The 15,454-nt window shown below is 44.5% G+C and overlaps 3 pseudogenes; 1 reads left to right on the top strand and 2 right to left on the bottom strand.

Moving 5' to 3' along the window:
* Positions 1–3,141: 3,141 nt before the first annotated feature.
* On the bottom strand, positions 3,142–4,388 carry LOC147981981 (uncharacterized; annotated as a pseudogene).
* Positions 4,389–8,107: 3,719 nt separating this feature from the next.
* On the top strand, positions 8,108–9,145 carry LOC147981980 (protein STRICTOSIDINE SYNTHASE-LIKE 10 pseudogene; annotated as a pseudogene).
* Positions 9,146–13,781: 4,636 nt separating this feature from the next.
* On the bottom strand, positions 13,782–15,028 carry LOC147981979 (uncharacterized; annotated as a pseudogene).
* Positions 15,029–15,454: the final 426 nt, after the last annotated feature.

Raw genomic sequence — 15,454 nt, 5'->3', positions numbered from 1 at the left:
AACATTCTCCCCCTTGATCGTTAGGCTCAATGACTTTTGTCCATTCTCCATAGGAATAATATACCAGAGTAAGGTGTTACAACAGCCGATGAAAAGCCATTGAACCTCAATATTCATAGCACACATCCTATTTCGAAAAGGAAACATTTTTCTTATTGGGAGTGGTTTATATTAGCGGTCCCATAATTCCAGAATCAAGAGGCTTCCAATAATCCCATGCCGGCTACATGCTCACGAAATATATTGGGTGGTAAGCCTTTAGTAAGCGGATCCGCAAGCATATGTGTCGTACTGATATGCTTAACATTAATAGTTTGATCCTGGATTCTATATTGAAAAACATGGTACTTTAGGTCAATGTGCCTGGCAGCAGCACTTGACTTGTTGTTATTCGCATAGAAAACTACGGGTTCATTATCGCAGTACAATGTCAGTGGTTTGGAAATGCTGTCAACCACTTTAAGTCCGGGAATGAAATTCTTTAGGAATACAGCCTGCCCGGTGGCCTCAAAACATGCTAGATATTCTGCCATCATCATAGATGAGGCAACTATCTTTTGCTTGGAGCTTTTCCACGATATGGCTCCTCCAGCGAGTGTGAATATATAACCTGACGTGGATTTCATACTATCCACACACCCGGCAAGATCAGAGTCTGAATAACCAATAACTTCCAGGTTATCGGACTTTCTATATGTAAGAATGAAATTTTTAGTACCTTGCATATAACACAAGACTTTCTTTGCGGCCTTCCAGTGGTCCGATCATGGATTAGATTGAAATCTGCCAAGCATCCCGGTTACAAAAGCTAAGTCAGGGCGTGTACATACTTGAGCATACATGATGCTTCCGATAGCCGAAGCATAAGGAACCGACTTCATCTGATCAGTTTCATTTTGGTTCCTCGGACACTGGAAAGTCCCAAACTTATCGCCCTTAACTATGGGGGCAGGTGAGGAAGAGCACTTATGCATATTGAATTTCTTTAGTACTCTCTCAAAGTATGCCTTTTGCGATAGTCCTAATATTCCTTTGGACCTATCTCGATGAATCTCAATGCCAAGGACATACGAGGCTTCACCGAGATCCTTCATGTCAAATTTTGAGGACAGAAATCTCTTGGTCTCATGCAACATATCTTTATCGCTGCAAGCCAATAGAATATCATCCACATATAGGACTAAAAATGTGAACCTACTGCCTTTAAATTTAACATATATGTAGTTGTCCACTTCATTCTTTTTAAAACCAAAAGTTCTAATAATCTCGTCGAACTTGAGGTACCACTGCCTTGAAGCTTGCCTCAAGCCATATATGGATTTCTTTAAATGACATGCCATGTGTTCTTTTCCTTCCACGACAAAACCTTCAGGTTGAGTCATGTAAACTTCTTCTTTTAAGTCACCATTCAGAAATGCCGTCTTGACATCCATTTGATGCAGCTCCAAATCATAATGAGCTACAAGTGCCATGACAATTCTGAAAGAATCTTTGGATGACACAGGCGAGAAGGTCTCCTTATAATCGATTCCTTCTCTCTGTGTAAAACCTTTTGCTACAAGTCTCGCTTTGAACCTTTCGATGTTCCCTTTGGAATCATATTTGGTTTTGTAGACCCACTTGTAGCCTACCCTTTTGGCTCCATCAGGAACTTCTACTAAGTCCCAAACATCATTCGAGCTCATAGATTTCAATTCGTCTTCCATGGCTACCAACCATTTGGGCGAGTCTTCACTTTTAGTGGCTTCTTTATATGAGGTCGGATCTTGTGCCTTCCCTATGTCATTTTCATCCTCACACATGAAAGTGACATAATCGCTAGAGATGGCCTTTTTCTTTTCCCGTTGTGATCTTCTCATAGGCTCATTAGTATGTGCATTTTCTCTTGCCCGAGAAGGTTGACGATTATCATTGGGTTGAGGATCATCATTTGGCTGAGGATCCTCATCATGCTGAGGATCTTCATTATGCTGAGGCTCCTCATCAGATTGAGGATCCACTTCAGGTTCGGGATCACCAGTAGGTGTCTCATGCATATTAGGCATAGGGATAAAGTTCTGTTGGATAGTCGGGGATGGAACGTACACCCGCTTCTCCTCAAGATCAATCGCCCTAACCTCAATGACTTCATTATCCTCAAAAAACACCGCTTGCCTGGTTTCCACAAACTTGGTGGTATGACCTGGGCAATAAAAGCGATATCCTTTTCCTCTATGAGGGTACCCAATGAAAAAACAACTGACTGTCTTTGGGTCCAATTTCTTAATATGTGGATTGAATGCTTTAGCTTCAGCCGGGCAGCCCCACACTCGCAAGTAATTCAAGCTCGGTTTCTTTTCCACCCACATCTCGTAAGGTGTGCTCGGCGCTGACTTAGTTGGAGCAAGATTTAGGATGTGTGCAGCTGTTTTCAATGCCTCCATCCAAAGGCTTACTGGTAAGTTCGCATGACTAAGCATGCTACGTACCATATCCATAAGAGTGCGATTGAGACGCTCAGCTACGCCATTTTGCTAAGGTTCACCAGGCATTGAATATTGGGCAATTATTCCATTTTCAGCAAGATATTTTGCGAACGGTGCTGGAATTTGCCCACAAGGAGCATGCCTGCCATAATATTCTCCCCCGCGATCAGACCGTACTACTTTGATCTTTAGGTTGAGTTGATTTTCAACCTCGGCTTTATAAATCTTAAATTTGTCCAAAGCTTTGGATCGATCACGTATGGGGTAAATGTAGCCATAGCGAGAGAAATCGTCTGTGAAGGTAATGAAGGAATCAAAACCATCCATAGACTTTACGTTAAAAGGTCCGCATATGTCAGTATGAATAAGTTTAAGGACCGATGTGGCTCTTACTGCTCCTTTCTTAATTGTTTTCACATATTTTCCCTTAATACAGTCAATACAATTGCCCGCATCGGAGAAATCTAGCGGATGAAGTATTTCTTCTTTAATCAATCGTTCCATTCTCCCCCTCGAAATGTGGCCCAAGCGACGATGCCACAATTTCGAAGAAGGATTGATACTTCTCCCATTCTTTTTATGATTGCGTTCATTCATATTCATCTCGCAGAGATTTACACACATAGGATAACCGGAAAGATTTAACATATAAAGTTTGCCTCGTCGGACGGCGAGACCAACATCCTTATTACAATACTTTAAAAAACATTGTTTCTCCCCGAAGGTACAATGAAATCCAAAATCATCTAAACATGAAACTGAAATCAAATTCCTACTCAAAGTAGGCACATAAAGAACGTCCTTGAGCTGAAGTAGGAAACCAGTGTGCAACTTCAAGGTGAGGGAGCCCACGGCTTCAACTTCAGCCTCCTTCCCATTCGCGACATTAAGTCTTGTTGTTCCCTTTAGGGTATGGCTTATATGGAATCCCTGCAAAGAATTCGCGACATGAACAGTCGCACCTGAGTCAATCCACCATGTAGATTCAGAAAAATCAACATATAGAGATTCATCTACAAGAGTGATCTCATCCTTACCCTTTTTATTCAGCCACTTAAGAAAACCTGGACAGTCCGCCTTGAAATGATTTGGCTGCTTGCAAAAATTGCAAAGTCTTTCTCCAGCGGCATTTGTAAGATTAACTGAAGTAGCCACTGAAGGTGCGGGACGGGAACAACTTGCCTCATTGCATTGCTTAGGCTTTGGAGGATTCTTTTTGGAATACTGATTTTTGTTGGGCACATTATTGTTATGAGCATGGTTCTCATGCTTCCTCTTTGCAGAGTTAACATGGAGAGCTTGATCTTTCTGCTCACTCTTCATTCTCTCTTCCTCCTGAACGCAATGTGCAATGAGTTCAGATAGTTTCCATTTGGTTTCAAGAGAGTTATAGTTTATCTTGAATGGATTGAATTGTGAGGGTAGTGACCTAAAAACTAGGAGCACCAGAAGCTCTTCGTTCAAGTCACACTTCATGGTTTTAAGCTTTGCCGTGGCATTGCTCATACTTAAGATGTGCTCCCTCACATTTCCATGCCCGTCATATTTTGCAAGCAGCTTGTGCAAAAGCTCATCTTCATACCATTTCTCGGAGCCCTTAAATTGTTCTTCCACCGATTTCAAATATTCGGCGGCACTTTCATTGGCAGGAATAGCCCCTTTAATCTCAGTCGAGATGGAGAAGTTCATAATTAGGAGCGCCATTCTGTTTGACCTCTCCCACTTCTCAACTTTAGTATCATAATCTTTCTTAAGCTCAGCATACCCAGTGGCACCCTTTGCGGGTTCCACTGGTTTACTTTCCCTCAGTGCGAGGTGAACCTCATGCCATCCGAGATGGAAAAGCAACGAGTTCTTCCACGATTGGAAGTTATTCCTAGTAAGTGGCTCGATCTCGAGGCCACGAGAACCGGAAGCTGTCATGTTTCGAAATGTCATAAGTAAAGGAAAAGAACATCATAATTAAATTAAATTGCACAAAAATTAACCTACGTTGGTTTGATCAATTTTCATGCAAAAATTAACTCCAAATTATATCACCGTTGGGCAGAAAATAATAAGGAATTAACGCAGCGGTCAGATCCTCCGTCAAGATGAGATGCTGATACCTCGGGACAACGCTGCTACCCGCACCATCGATGCGCCCAACCCCGGCCACCTCCATCACGAGTCCACGACTCTGCTGCCAGAAGCATCGACTCCGCCGGTTCTCGGATGACTTCCCCTCGCCCCTGCTAAATTTCAACAGTGGAGGGGCATCGATCCCATCCTCTCCAACATGTGTCTCCTATTACGAATCCATGCATCTCTCGTATCAGCCATCAGCTACCTATGTCATGGATGGCTTGGTCGCTTCCAACGCCTCTCGGATCCTGCCCGAGGAGATGAGGATTTAGTTGGTTGCAGAGAGCCAAGAGTGGGAGTGGCTAAGGTATGCTGACTTACCTGGCAGTGTCGCGCCGACGCTGCCTCAGCCGGTTGAATACCCACCGAGTCATCAACTTCGCCGACGGCGCCACCGCAACAGAAACCGCTAATGACGCCAGGCAGTGTGCAAGCCGGTGCAGACCAATGGACGCGCTCTTCCGACGAGGCCGTAGCATGCATCTTCCACCGTGTCGGTCAACATGAGTGGCAGATCATCATTGCAGATCGATAGCTGAAGCTGCAGCAAAGGCAACCACAAGGTGCCTTTTTTCCCTTCTTTTGCATGTTCAGTTCCCTCAATTATTTATTGCTCCTTCTCTCGCCCTGTTTTCACTCAACTATTTGGTGCGCCTCCTCTCTCCCAATTAGCTTGTTTATTATACATAAGGAGAATTAATTCCTTCTCCGAGTAAGTACTACTGGTGGCAAGTCTATTTTTTATCCTTCAAGATTTTTGTTGGTGTGTTTTTTGATCTAGCTCTGGTCTTTCATGCTTTTTTCTCGACCTCCAAATCCTTTGGTTGCCATATTATTTGAGTAGGATCTGCTACTTCATGCATTCTCAGTTATTTTTCTTTGCAGATCTGTATGCCTTCATGGTACCGCCTGCTACATGCTCTTCATGGAGCCACGGTCGAGGAAGCAGAGAAAGCGAACATATATGTATTTTTGTTGTTTTGTGCCGTGCCACACTAGCACATTACTGTTGAAAATACAGAGAATAGTCATTGACACCATATGCATACTTTGTATGCCATAAAAATAATTTAACCACTATAATTTTATTTATGTCCTACAGTGAAGAACTTAGATAGTTCAATCCTTTACAATATACTTCAAAATAAAATACTTGTAACTAACGAAAACATCAACTACAAAAAAGCGTAAAGCTTTAATTACACACGCATGATGTCTCAAGATTGCTAACCCGTAAGGGTGCACTGGTTAATGACTAGTGACATGAATCAAATGCACACAACTTCGCTTGTTATAGTTAAGTGGCTGAAAATGAATTACACCACTGCTAACCGGTGAGACTGAATTTATCATCTAAATGTGAATATAAATTTGTTTGTTGATCATATGAATTAAGGTTAACACCATTTAAAACAGGTTAAGGTACCTCTCTTTTGATCTGTGCATAACGCAAGTGGCCATATATTATTTGCTTCAGGATTGTTATGTATCATTGACATGAAGACGACATGTGATCAACATGGTTAATGGAGAAACAGACAAAGACAACTCTTGACTGAAAATGAGATTAATCAAACACACAAAACATCACTCGTTACAATTAAATGGTTCAAAATAAGAGACTGGTTTTATTATCCAAATTCATACATTATATATTTGTTGATAATAGCAATTAAGGGCAGCATCTGTCAACACAGACTAAGGTATCTCTCTTATGATCTGTGTATAACACACGTACTATGCCAAAAGTTCATATACACATATTTTTACAGGAAACTACTCCCTCCATTGCTAAATATCAGTCTTTTTAGAGATTTCAAATGGACTACAACATACGGATGTATATAGACATATTTTAGAGTGCAGATTCATTCATTTTGCTCCGTATGTAGTCCCTTGTTGGAATCTCTAAAAAGACTTACATTTGGGAACAAAGGAAGAATGATTGTACTAGCCATTTAAACAACCGATTACATGCCCAAATCAGAAATTTATTGATGAATGAAACCAGAATGTCAAGTGCTACTACGTGCTTAAATAGCATTTTTGTGTTGGTCAACATCCCATTTTAAGGAAACGCCTCATGTTCCAACAGAACTAGACAACTGATAATCCCATTTAGCATGCAAAATCTAGAATGAGTAGGAACACTGAATAGCAAGTACAAGGAACCTAAAAGAAGTGTATGTTTTCATGTAAGACCGCGGGGAGGCGTCGGATGGGAGGCCGACCCGCATGAGGGGAGGCTGCAGCCAACGGATCAAAGCGGGTTGGGAGGACCATCTACGTGAGACATGAACAGGGAAGGGAGTGATGGCGGAGGAGACGGCATGCATGCATGGGGCAGAGCCACGGCAGTTTAATGCATTTTGCGAGAGAATTGATGGTGTGCCTTGTTTCAAGGAGGAAGGCGAGAGATTAAAGGAACATGAGCGATTCAACATGATGAAATCGGCGGCGGCAGTGACTGGATTGAGAGGAGGAGACGTTGATGGGGCCGGCAATGGCGGAGGTGCGGTAGAGTGCGAGGATTTGGTTGGGTGTGTGGAAAGTTGATGTGTACGGTGTGCTCCTCTCCTCTCCTCTCCTCTAAACGTTGGCGTTGGTTGGGCAAGACGAGAAACGTTTGTTGGGCAAGAAGAAAAATAGTGAAAGTCTGGGAGCTCCGAGGACTCGGCTGGTGGATATGGGCGACACTGGAGCTTCGTTAATGAAAGAATGGAGCACGTACATATTCAAAACACGGACTTTTGCTGGAATCAGGGAAGAAAGAAGAAGACGAAGAAGAAGCGACGGAGGCTACCATGGATGTTGAAACTTCCGAATTTGCCGGAATCGGTGAAGAAAGAGGAAGAAATATGGAGGGCTAGCTTAGCTTGTCGGCGCGGCTGGTGCTCGACGGACGGCCGGCCGCCCCGCGGACATGCATGCATGCCCGTCGGAGACGAGGACTCGGTGCACGTGGACGGACGGCGCCTAGGTTCAGAGGGAGATGTTGCCGGATTCCGGCTGGGAAACTCGACGGCGTGCGTGCCGGACGTTTGAGAGCTAGGCCGGGACAAGAGTGCATGCCAGCCGTTTCTGTTTTCAACTTTTTTTTAGGGGACCAACCTTTTTTTTTTTTGTAATCGTGCGTGAGGAAAACGATTCACGATCAAGCACGATTTCACGGGTGCGTTCGGCCGTTCCGTTGCGTGCTCTTCCTCGTTTTGGTGCGTACCTGCGTACGCGTACTACGTAGCATCAGGATCCGGAAACGGTTTTCCTCCATAAACGTTGTACGATGTAGGATCGAAACCCACTCGGCCTCTATCGTACCACATACGCGCCGACTCGGACCACCAGTCCTCGATCGATCAGTGCTACCGCCTACCGCTAGTATATAATGAGGCAGTCTCCAGCTTGGATCTCTCCATCAAACCAAGCCATCCAGAGCAGAGGAGCGCTAATTAACCAACAACACGTAAGTAGGCCAGATCGATCCAAGAGCCAGCGAGAGAAACTAGCAGATCGACGACATGGGGTGCTCCATGAGCCGCCTCCTCAAGACCACTGTCACGCTGGTCATCCTCGTGCTTCTTCTCATGCCCGGGGCCTTAGCCGCCACAAGCTTCGATGCCTCACGAAGCCAACAGCTGCCACTGCCGCGAGGGACGGTCAAAGGGCCGGAGAGCGTCGCCTTCGACGGCCAGGGCCAGGGCCCCTACAGCGGCGTCTCGGACGGCCGGATCCTCAAGTGGAATGGCGAAAAGCTAGGATGGACTACCTATGCATATGGACCCGGCTATGATAGCAAGACCTGCACGCCGTCCAAGTTCAGCCCGGAGACTGAGGCTGCCAGGGAGAGCCGCTGCGGCCGCCCGCTTGGCCTACGCTTCAACCAAAAATCGGGCGACCTATACGTGGCCGACGCGGACAAGGGTCTGATGCGGGTAGCGCCGGGCGGCGGGGAGGCCACCGTGTTGGTCAACCAGGTTGACGGTTTTCCTCTGCGCTTCACCAACGGTGTTGACGTCGATCAAGTTACGGGTCAGGTCTACTTCACCGACAGCTCGATGAACTATCAAAGGTCACAACATGAGATGGTGACTCGCACCGGGGACTCGACGGGCCGCCTCATGCGCTACGACCCACGGACATCGGATGTCACGGTGCTCCAGGCGGGCATGACGTACCCTAACGGCGTCGCGCTCAGCGCCGACGGCACCCATCTCGTGGTCGCATCTACCGGACCATGCAAGCTGCTGAGGCACTGGATCAAAGGGGTCAACGCAGGCACATCCGAGCCTTTTGCCGACCTGCCCGGCTATCCAGATAACGTGAGGCCCGACACTAAAGGAGGCTACTGGGTGGCGTTGCACCGCGAGAAGAATGAGTTGCCCTTTGGTCGTGATAGTCATCGTCTCGCAGTCAGGGTCGGTAATGATGGGAAGATAGTTGAGGAGATGAGAGGGCCAAAGAAGGTGAGGCCCACCGAGATTATGGAGAGAAGCAATGGCAAGATCTACTTGGGTTCGGTAGAGCTTCCTTATGTCGGTGTTGTTAAGCGCAAGTAGAAAACTATTATAGTAGATGCATATCATGGCTTTTTATTTCTTGTTCTTACCTAAATGTAATTTTTCAATTTGTTTTTTCCGGTTCGGACGACCTATTGTAATAAACGTTTTCTATCAGCAAATAATTATTTGTTCTTTCCTCCATATTAACGTGTATAAAAGCTAAATTCCATCATGTTCTCGTTAAGAAGCAAGCCGGGAAAAACTATATATAGAAGAAGCACTAGACTCACAAATGATGCAGCGATTGTTGTGGCCTACTGCCATGATCGATAGTATGACGCTGCTGTCCGGCTAGCTAGGTTCAGCGACTAGGAGAAACTGAGGCTCTTTCAAATGAGGTGAAAAATGTTGACGTCCTTCCGCCAACAATTCTTGTTGAGGCCGAACTGTAGAAATGTAGATGTTTTTGGTGCCACAGCATGGCTTCAAAATTAATTCCTGTGTGTATCTAATTGAAAGGCCAGTTGCTATTTCTAAAAACAATGACCAGGTTTAATAACACTTGACACCGATGAGCGCCGCCAACACCTTAATCCAACCTCACCTTATGTCGGTGTTGTTAAGCGCAAGTAGAGAACAGTAGATGTATAGAATGTCTTTTTGTTTCTTGTTCTTATACCACTAAATGTAATATTTCAATTTGTTTTTTTCTGATTCGGACAACCTATTGTAATCCACATTTTCTACCAGCGAATCATTTGTTTTTTCCTCCATTTTAACATGTATAAATGCTAAATTCCATCATGTTCTTGGTAAGAGGCAAGCCGAAAAAAACTATGTATGGAAGAAGCACTAGAATCACAAATGATCCAGCGATTGTTGTGGCCTTCTGCCATGATCGATAGTTGGTCACCTCGTCGGCCAACGAAGGGCCCAAGCATCCATCAAACTTTACTGGTGCTGGCTTGCTGGCATCTTGATCAACTTCAACGAGTGCTACTTGTTAGATTTATAATCCCGTAGGATCTACTTAACAGATCGTAAGCCAGGCATTAGATCACATAATAGCACAGATCAGAGAGATGGATTAGGTTCTTACCACCAATGGAAGCAGCCATTGGTGTCGACGGTGCGAAGTCCCGTGCCTGCTCGATGCAGGCTTGATGCAGGCTCGGTGAAGATGCTCGCTGCAGGTAGCGGCGTCCCTCCGGGCGCCACCGGCACTGCTCTGGAACAGGGGCAGAGCTTGGAGATGATCTTCCCGTCGTGCAGCGCTCCCCCAGATCGGTTAGGGTTTAGGGATGTGGGGAGCAGGAGTAAACCGTACGAGAACTAGTCTAGCGTAGGTGCCGGCTGCTCCCCCATCTTTTTATGTGCGCTGGCGACAGGGGACCAAAACCATAGTTGGTTAGGGTGCCCCCGATCAGGGCGCGTAAGTTGAGATCGAGGGGTACGAACGTTGGTTCGTGGCCTCCCTGTTTCTCTCTTTAATGTAACTTTGTTTCTGGTCTTTTATTTTCGTTTTGGCCCATTGGGCCTCTAGATCAATACCAACATTCTCCCCCTTGATCGTTAGGCTCAATGACTTTTGTCCATTCTCCATAGGAATAATATACCAGAGTAAGGTGTTACAACAGCCGATGAAAAGCCATTGAACCTCAATATTCATAGCACACATCCTATTTCGAAAAGGAAACATTTTTCTTATTGGGAGTGGTTTATATTAGCGGTCCCATAATTCCAGAATCAAGAGGCTTCCAATAATCCCATGCCGGCTACATGCTCACGAAATATATTGGGTGGTAAGCCTTTAGTAAGCGGATCCGCAAGCATATGTGTCGTACTGATATGCTTAACATTAATAGTTTGATCCTGGATTCTATGTTGAAAAACATGGTACTTTAGGTCAATGTGCCTGGCAGCAGCACTTGACTTGTTGTTATTCGCATAGAAAACTACGGGTTCATTATCGCAGTACAATGTCAGTGGTTTGGAAATGCTGTCAACCACTTTAAGTCCGGGAATGAAATTCTTTAGGAATACAGCCTGCCCGGTGGCCTCAAAACATGCTAGATATTCTGCCATCATCATAGATGAGGCAACTATCTTTTGCTTGGAGCTTTTCCACGATATGGCTCCTCCAGCGAGTGTGAATATATAACCTGACGTGGATTTCATACTATCCACACACCCGGCAAGATCAGAGTCTGAATAACCAATAACTTCCAGGTTATCGGACTTTCTATATGTAAGAATGAAATTTTTAGTACCTTGCATATAACGCAAGACTTTCTTTGCGGCCTTCCAGTGGTCCGATCCTGGATTAGATTGAAATCTGCCAAGCATCCCGGTTACAAAAGCTAAGTCAGGGCGTGTACATACTTGAGCATACATGATGCTTCCGACAGCCGAAGCATAAGGAACCGACTTCATCTGATCAGTTTCATTTTGGTTCCTCGGACACTGGAAAGTCCCAAACTTATCGCCCTTAACTATGGGGGCAGGTGAGGAAGAGCACTTATGCATATTGAATTTCTTTAGTACTCTCTCAAAGTATGCCTTTTGCGATAGTCCTAATATTCCTTTGGACCTATCTCGATGAATCTCGATGCCAAGGACATACGAGGCTTCACCGAGATCCTTCATGTCAAATTTTGAGGACAGAAATCTCTTGGTCTCATGCAACATATCTTTATCGCTGCAAGCCAATAGAATATCATCCACATATAGGACTAAAAATGTGAACCTACTGCCTTTAAATTTAACATATATGTAGTTGTCCACTTCATTCTTTTTAAAACCAAAAGTTCTAATAATCTCGTCGAACTTGAGGTACCACTGCCTTGAAGCTTGCCTCAAGCCATATATGGATTTCTTTAAATGACATGCCATGTGTTCTTTTCCTTCCACGACAAAACCTTCAGGTTGAGTCATGTAAACTTCTTCTTTTAAGTCACCATTCAGAAATGCCGTCTTGGCATCCATTTGATGCAGCTCCAAATCATAATGAGCTACAAGTGCCATGACAATTCTGAAAGAATCTTTGGATGACACAGGCGAGAAGGTCTCCTTATAATCGATTCCTTCTCTCTGTGTAAAACCTTTTGCTACAAGTCTCGCTTTGAACCTTTCGATGTTCCCTTTGGAATCATATTTGGTTTTGTAGACCCACTTGTAGCCTACCCTTTTGGCTCCATCAGGAACTTCTACTAAGTCCCAAACATCATTCGAGCTCATAGATTTCAATTCGTCTTCCATGGCTACCAACCATTTGGGCGAGTCTTCACTTTTAGTGGCTTCTTTATATGAGGTCGGATCTTGTGCCTTCCCTATGTCATTTTCATCCTCACACATGAAAGTGACATAATCGCTAGAGATGGCCTTTTTCTTTTCCCGTTGTGATCTTCTCATAGGCTCATTAGTATGTGCATTTTCTCTTGCCCGCGAAGGTTGACGATTATCATTGGGTTGAGGATCATCATTTGGCTGAGGATCCTCATCATGCTGAGGATCTTCATTATGCTGAGGCTCCTCATCAGATTGAGGATCCACTTCAGGTTCGGGATCACCAGTAGGTGTCTCATGCATATTAGGCATAGGGATAAAGTTCTGTTGGATAGTCGGGGATGGAACGTACACCCGCTTCTCCTCAAGATCAATCGCCCTAACCTCAATGACTTCATTATCCTCAAAAAACACCGCTTGCCTGGTTTCCACAAACTTGGTGGTATGACCTGGGCAATAAAAGCGATATCCTTTTCCTCTATGAGGGTACCCAATGAAAAAACAACTGACTGTCTTTGGGTCCAATTTCTTAATATGTGGATTGAATGCTTTAGCTTCAGCCGGGCAGCCCCACACTCGCAAGTAATTCAAGCTCGGTTTCTTTTCCACCCACATCTCGTAAGGTGTGCTCGGCGCTGACTTAGTTGGAGCAAGATTTAGGATGTGTGCAACTGTTTTCAATGCCTCCATCCAAAGGCTTACTGGTAAGTTCGCATGACTAAGCATGCTACGTACCATATCCATAAGAGTGCGATTGAGACGCTCAGCTACGCCATTTTGCTAAGGTTCACCAGGCATTGAATATTGGGCAATTATTCCATTTTCAGCAAGATATTTTGCGAACGGTGCTGGAATTTGCCCATAAGGAGCATGCCTGCCATAATATTCTCCCCCGCGATCAGACCGTACTACTTTGATCTTTAGGTTGAGTTGATTTTCAACCTCGGCTTTATAAATCTTAAATTTTTCCAAAGCTTTGGATCGATCACGTATGGGGTAAATGTAGCCATAGCGAGAGAAATCGTCTGTGAAGGTAATGAAGGAATCAAAACCATCCATAGACTTTACGTTAAAAGGTCCGCATATGTCAGTATGAATAAGTTTAAGGACCGATGTGGCTCTTACTGCTCCTTTCTTAATTGTTTTCACATATTTTCCCTTAATACAGTCAATACAATTGCCCGCATCGGAGAAATCTAGCGGATGAAGTATTTCTTCTTTAATCAATCGTTCCATTCTCCCCCTCGAAATGTGGCCCAAGCGACGATGCCACAATTTCGAAGAAGGATTGATACTTCTCCCATTCTTTTTATGATTGCGTTCATTCATATTCATCTCGCAGAGATTTACACACATAGGATAACCGGAAAGATTTAACATATAAAGTTTGCCTCGTCGGACGGCGAGACCAACATCCTTATTACAATACTTTAAAAAACATTGTTTCTCCCCGAAGGTACAATGAAATCCAAAATCATCTAAACATGAAACTGAAATCAAATTCCTACTCAAAGTAGGCACATAAAGAACGTCCTTGAGCTGAAGTAGGAAACCAGTGTGCAACTTCAAGGTGAGGGAGCCCACGGCTTCAACTTCAGCCTCCTTCCCATTCGCGACATTAAGTCTTGTTGTTCCCTTTAGGGTATGGCTTATATGGAATCCCTGCAAAGAATTCGCGACATGAACAGTCGCACCTGAGTCAATCCACCATGTAGATTCAGAAAAATCAACATATAGAGATTCATCTACAAGAGTGATCTCATCCTTACCCTTTTTATTCAGCCACTTAAGAAAACCTGGACAGTCCGCCTTGAAATGATTTGGCTGCTTGCAAAAATTGCAAAGTCTTTCTCCAGCGGCATTTGTAAGATTAACTGAAGTAGCCACTGAAGGTGCGGGACGTGAACAACTTGCCTCGTTGCATTGCTTAGGCTTTGGAGGATTCTTTTCGGAATACTGATTTTTGTTGGGCACATTATTGTTATGAGCATGGTTCTCATGCTTCCTCTTTGCAGAGTTAACATGGAGAGCTTGATCTTTCTGCTCACTCTTCATTCTCTCTTCCTCCTGAACGCAATGTGCAATGAGTTCAGATAGTTTCCATTTGGTTTCAAGAGAGTTATAGTTTATCTTGAATGGATTGAATTGTGAGGGTAGTGACCTAAAAACTAGGAGCACCAGAAGCTCTTCGTTCAAGTCACACTTCATGGTTTTAAGCTTTGCCGTGGCATTGCTCATACTTAAGATGTGCTCCCTCACATTTCCATGCCCGTCATATTTTGCAAGCAGCTTGTGCAAAAGCTCATCTTCATACCATTTCTCGGAGCCCTTAAATTGTTCTTCCACCGATTTCAAATATTTGGCGGCACTTTCATTGGCAGGAATAGCCCCTTTAATCTCAGTCGAGATGGAGAAGTTCATAATTAGGAGCGCCATTCTGTTTGACCTCTCCCACTTCTCAACTTTAGTATCATAATCTTTCTTAAGCTCAGCATACCTAGTGGCTCCCTTTGCAGGTTCCACTGGTTTACTTTCCCTCAGTGCGAGGTGAACCTCATGCCATCCGAGATGGAAAAGCAACGAGTCCTTCCACGATTGGAAGTTATTCCCAGTAAGTGGCTCGATCTCGAGGCCACGAGAACCGGAAGCTGTCATGTTTCGAAATTTCATAAGTAAAGGAAAAGAACATCATAATTAAATTAAATTGCACAAAAATTAACCTATGTTGGTTTGATCAATTTTCATGCAAAAATTAACTCCAAATTATATCACCGTTGGGCAGAAAATAATAAGGAATTAACGCAGCGGTCAGATCCTCCGTCAAGATGAGATGCTGATACGTCGGGACAACGCTGCTACCCGCACCATCGATGCGCCCAACCCCGGCCACCTCCATCACGAGTCCACGACTCTGCTGCCAGAAGCATCGACTCCGCCAGTTCTCGGATGACTTCCCCTCGCCCCTGCTAAATTTCAACAGTGGAGGGGCATCGATCCCATCCTCTCCAACATGTGTCTCCTATTACGAATCCATGCATCTCTCGCATCAGCCATCAGCTACCTATGTCATGGATGGCTTGG

Source organism: Triticum urartu, chromosome 3A, assembly GCF_056163025.1.
Source record: "Triticum urartu cultivar PI428250 chromosome 3A, HENAU_Tu73, whole genome shotgun sequence".
Taxonomy (NCBI): domain Eukaryota; kingdom Viridiplantae; phylum Streptophyta; class Magnoliopsida; order Poales; family Poaceae; genus Triticum; species Triticum urartu.
This window is presented reverse-complemented; position numbering and strand designations above follow the sequence as displayed.